We start from the raw sequence: 6,160 nt of genomic DNA, 5'->3' as shown, positions 1-6,160 counted from the left end.
ACCCACTGTGGTATCCTTTATCAACAATGCCTAACCAACTATTACACTTTATATTTTGGAGTACAAAACTCCTTAAGGATTACAAACCAGATATACAATAATAATTTGAAAGACACAAGAACAATAAGATAAAGGAATAAAATCGTATTCAGAAAGAGGCTCAGGAACTAAGCCAGATTCAGTCGTTAAAGGGTCACGGTCACCGGGCACCGCACCCACTCAAGCCAACCCACGGTTGCTCCACACAAACTCAGGATCACAGAGATCAACTCAGCAAGTCACAGGTCTCAACAGACTCAACGTTCACACAGAACACTCAAGGAAATGGGTTTCTCACAGAGAGTATATATTTTCGGATTTTTTGCTCGTCCCCTATGAAGGGATGAGGAACTCCCTTTTATAGGTCTCAAGAACAGGTTACAATGGAAGGTGAGGTGGCTTTCCTAAAGCCATTAAGTTGGCTTAGGAAAGCCACCGTGACTGTCGCCGGTGAACGGAGAAGGAAAGGGGGGGTCAAAAAGGGGAACAAAATATTGAGAGAAGAAGAGAGACATTCCGTCGGCGCTAGTGAAGTGAGATGAGGGAGAAATGGGTTAAGACTAGGGTTTGACAATTATATATAGAAGAGGCACCTAGGTCGGGTCGTGGATCGCAGTAGGTCGAGCATGGGCCTCCAAGTGGGTTGGCCTTATGTGGGCTGGTGCGTATTATGGGCCTACCAGTAATTGGGTCCTGGGCCATAAATTACAACATGCTCCACCTTGGACCAAGACCCAATTTGGGAAATGGTCCTGGAGTTTCTTTACTGAATCTGGTTGTTTCATCATAGCCAAAAAAGTTCTCCGTGGACGTACCTGCAGAGAAACAACTCGAAGGCACATGTTAGTCAGGGAATAAATGTAATATTTTCAGACATGTATGAAATTTTTCAAGAGGAAGACTTTTGGTACCCATGTCCGTAGGGTTGTCCTCGGATTTAATTTTCTCTAATTTTATTACCTCTTTACTGACGATATCTCGAATAAAGTGATACCTCACATCTATGTGCTTCGTTCGATCATGAAACACGGGATTCTTACACAACTGTATTGAGGATTGGCTATCAGAGTATACCGTGAGTTTGTTATTGGAGAAGCCAATTTCCTTTATGAGACCATCTAACCATATAGCCTCTTTGAATGCTTCCGTTGTAGCAATGTATTCTGCCTCTGTAGTGGAGAGTGCAACTATATGTTGCAGTTGGAATTTCCAACTTATGCAAGAACCACAGAATGTAAAGATATAAGACGTAGTGGATTTTCTGCTATCCCTATCATTTGCATAATTGGAATCAACATAGCCAACAAGTTGAGTGTTTTCACTCCTTTTTGAAAAACGTATGCCTATGTTTTCAGAGCCATGCAGATATTTCAAAAGCCATTTTAGGGCCTCCCAATGAGGAGGGCCGGGATTTGACATGTATCTACTTAAGCAACTAATAGCGTATGCAATGTCAGGTCTCGTACAAACCATGAGAAACATGATGGATCCTATCACATTAGAATAAGGAACTTTTTCCATTTTAGCTTTTTCAATATCACTATGAGGGCTCTGATTTTTACTAAGTTGAAAGTGGGCAGCAAGAGGCACAGAAGTTGGCTTGGATTTTTCCATTGAAAACCTTTTTAAAATGGATAGGATATATGACTTTTGGTTTAGCAGGATAAAGGACTTATGTCTAACAATGTTCATGCCAAGGATCCGTTTTGCATCACCTAAGTCTTTCATTTCAAAATTTTTGTGTAAATCAGTTTGCAAATTATTTATGAGATGCAGGCTAGGACTAGCAATGAGCATGTCATCCACATATAGAACAAGAAAAATAGGAGTATTATCAACATGCTTGAAGTATAGACAATGATCATAATGGCTCTTTTTAAAATCTAGTGAAAGCATGAAGGAATCAAATTTCTTGTTCCATTGTCTTGGGGACTGTTTTAAGCCATACAGAGATTTATTGAGAAGACACACATAATCAGATTTGATTTTGTCAATAAAGCCAACAGGTTGATTCATGTAAATATGCTCATCTAAATCACCGTGTAAGAATGCAGTCTTAACATCCATTTGTTTCAGATTCCAATTGTAGTGTGCAGTGAGTGCAAGAATAATACGAACAGTGGTGTACTTCACAACGGGAGAAAATATCTCATTATAATCTATGCCTTCTTTTTGAGTAAACCCTTTTGCTACTAATCTAGCCTTATACTTAATGGGGTTTTCTTGTTTAATCTTAAAAAGCCATTTGCAACCAACTACGGAGGAGTTCTTGGGCCTAGGAACTAGTGTCCATGTATTGTTCAGTTTTAATGAGCTCATCTCTTCTTTCATGGCACTAAGCCATTTTTCTGATTTCATAGCTTCCTCAACATTTGTGGGTTCAGACAGTTCTATGTTCAAAGCAGTGTCGAAATCTCTGAGTTTGGTAGGTATCCTAGTTTCTCTTCTAACTCGATCTCTAGTGAGTTGGTAGTCATTTAGGGGGTTTTCTATAGCTGTGGTCTCATTATCAGTGGTTACTCCCTCATTTTCGGTTATTTGTTCATCTATATTTTCATTATTCCCTTCCCCCTCTTGGTTATCCCCTAAGTGATTCTCCACCTTATTGAGAGTAGGTTCTTTTTCTCTAAGTTGAGTTTTATCAAGGCAAGGAAACTCATTCTCGTTAAAAGTGACATCCCTACTTATAAGTACTTTAAAACCTGGTTGACTACGAACCCAAAGTCTATACCCTTTTGTCCCCTCAGGATAACCAATAAATACACACTTAACAGATCTAGGTTCTAGTTTGTCTATATTTTGATGAACAAACGCAGAACATCCAAAAATTCGCAGGTAAGAGATATCAGGTTTTCTATCATTCCACACAAAATCAGGAGTTTTACCAGATAACGGCACAGATGGGGATAAGTTTATCAAATGAGCAGCAGTAAGTATAGCTTCACCCCAGAAAGATTTAGGCAATCCAGAACTAATAAGCATGCATCTAACTTTATCAAGCAAGGTTCGATTCATACGTTCAGCTACACCGTTCTGTTGTGGGGTATAGGGGTTTGTTTTATGTCTCTTTATACCAAATTTGTCACAGAGATTTGAAAAATCTTTATTGCAGAATTCAAGGCCATTATCAGTCCGAAGGGTTTTCACTTTCTTTCCAGTTTGATTTTCAACAAGAGATTTCCATTTTGTAAATTTCTCAAAAACTTCGGACTTGTGTTTCATAAGAAAGACAAACACCTTCCTAGAGTAATTATCAATGATGGACAAGAAGTAATGGTTACCCCCATGCGTAGTAGGCACACTAGATGGACCCCAAACATCGGCATGTACATAATCTAAGATGCATGAAGACATGGAAGGGAGTGATTGAGATGGAGTTGGAAAATGTACTTTATGGTGTTTTCCTAAAACACAATCATCACAGAAGTCCAAGTTTTCAATTTTGTCATTCAAAATTCCATCCTTTTTCAAAAAACCAAGACCTTTCAGACTCATATGCCCTAGTCGTTTATGCCATAATGCAGTCATATCACATTCATTCACAGAGGCAGTCAAAGAGTCATAGGTAACAGAACATAGATAGAGATTTCGTTTCTTTTCAGCTTTAAACACAATAAGAGAGCCTTTCATGATTTCCATGAGGCCTTTGCCCCATCTACCTTCTAGACCATCCTTTTCTAAGGCAGCACAAGATATCAAGTTGTGACTCAAATCAGGAACATATCTCACATTTTTCAGGGTTAACCTATAACCTTCTTTGAAATTTAAAGAGATGTCACCAAGACCCAAAATTTCACATTTCTTTTCGTTTGCCATAGAGACAAAACCAGATTTTTCATAACGAAAGTTTGAGAAAACTTCTTTGACAGGGCTCATATGGAAAGTACAACCAGAGTCAATAAGCCATTCAAATTTGTTCACAGAATGCACAGAATTTGCTTCATAAACCATAAAGACTTCACCATTTTCATCAGACACATTATTCACCTTCTCTTGATCATCAAAGTTTCTATCCCTATTGTCACGTTTGGGTTTTCTGCAATCTTTGATGTAATGACCCTTAATGCCACAGTTATAACAACGTCTTTCCTTTGTTTTATCATCCTTATACGTGTAATCTCTAGATCTGGATTTACTATGGCTATTTCTACTTTTACCCCTGCTGTGACTTCTACCTCTGTTTTTAAAGCCATTGTTCCTGAAATTAGGCCTACTTCTAGCAAGATTGACCTCATGATTATTCTGACTAGGTCTAGCAATTTTTAAGTCCATTTCTTTGCTCTTAAGACCATTAACCACAGTATCAAGGTTGATGCTATCTCTACCATACTTAATGGCGGCTTTCACGTCAGAATATGATTCAGGAATTGCATTCAAGAGCACAATAGGAGTGTAATCATCAATGTTTTCATCACCAGTAAGCTTGATGTCTGGTATCAACTTGGTAAACTCATCAAGGTTTTCATCAATATTTTTGGAAAGATCCAATTTATAACGAAAAAAATTTTCTAAGAGAAAAAGCTTACTGGGTAAAGATGTTTCAGTATATAAATCCTCCAATTTTCTCCAAAGCTCTTTAGAGGTTTTTTGTTTTCCCACTTTTCTAAGAACATTATCAGAAAGGTTTAAAATAATGGATGAGTAGGCAAACTCATCATTTTCCAATTGTTTTTCTTCGGAAACATTTTCAGTGTATTTTCCGTCAATCGCTTTAAAAACTTTTTGTTGGATTAAAATGCCTTTCATTTTCTGTTGCCAGATAGAAAAATCACTTTTCCCGTCAAAGGGTTGTAAACTATATCCGGCCATTTTGAAAGTAATTTGAAGTAGAGGTCACGGTTTTAAGGAAAACAGAGGTTTTGATTTTTAAGCAAAAAACTTTTGAAAACAGTGATCAAAAAATTCACACAGGATCAGTATATATCAAAACTTTGATAAAAAACTAATCAGCCACTCACGGTATCAGACAGTCAATGTTCTCAGATTATCATAGGTCAAGATAAAAGTCACAGATTACGGTATAAGAATAACAGGTCAAGATAATCACAGATCACGGTAATCACATATCACGGTAATCACAGATCAAGATATTGAAACCGAAAGATGACAAGAACAGGATATAACAGATATCACAGTAAATCTCAAGAATCACAAAGACAAGAGATATAAGCAGGACCAAGGCCTTTCCAGCCTAACGCCCAGTCCAGATACCCGACGACCTCAGGGGTCCGGCCAGGAGGGTAGTTAGGGGGATAAGCACCTCGATTATCGAACAGGTATATAGTGCTGAAAAATAAAAACAGTAAATAGAGGAGGGGTTCAAGCGAGTTACCACCACCACGGCGCGGAGAGGATCAAAACAGTGCTCTGATACCACTATTAGGTACGAAACCCGCTGTGGTATCCTTTATCAACAATGCCTAACCAACTATTACACTTTATATTTTGGAGTACAAAACTCCCTAAGGATTACAAACCAGATATACAGTAATAATTTGAAAGACACAAGAACAATAAGATAAAGGAATAAAACCGTATTCAGAAAGAGGCTCAGGAACTAAGCCAGATTCAGTCGTTAAAGGGTCACGGTCACCGGGCACCGCACCCACTCAAGCCAACCCACGGTTGCTCCACACAAACTCAGGATCACAGAGATCAACTCAGCAAGTCACAGGTCTCAACAGACTCAACGTTCACACAGAACACTCAAGGAAATGGGTTTCTCACAGAGAGTATATATTTTCGGATTTTTTGCTCGTCCCCTATGAAGGGATGAGGAACTCCCTTTTATAGGTCTCAAGAACTGGTTACAATGGAAGGTGAGGTGGCTTTCCTAAAGCCATTAAGTTGGCTTAGGAAAGCCACCGTGACTGTCGCCGGTGAACGGAGAAGGAAAGGGGGGGTCAAAAAGGGGAACAGAATATTGAGAGAAGAAGAGAGACATTCCGTCGGCGCTAGTGAAGTGAGATGAGGGAGAAATGGGTTAAGACTAGGGTTTGACAATTATATATAGAAGAGGCACCTGGGTCGGGTCGTGGATCGCAGCGGGTCGAGCATGGGCCTCCAAGTGGGTTGGCCTTATGTGGGCTGGTGCGTATTATGGGCCTACCAGTAATTGGGT

Source organism: Sesamum indicum, linkage group LG2 (assembly GCF_026168435.1).
Source record: "Sesamum indicum cultivar Baizhima isolate 11 linkage group LG2, ASM2616843v1, whole genome shotgun sequence".
In the NCBI taxonomy this organism is placed as follows: domain Eukaryota; kingdom Viridiplantae; phylum Streptophyta; class Magnoliopsida; order Lamiales; family Pedaliaceae; genus Sesamum; species Sesamum indicum.
Note: the sequence above shows the minus strand (reverse complement) of the source record.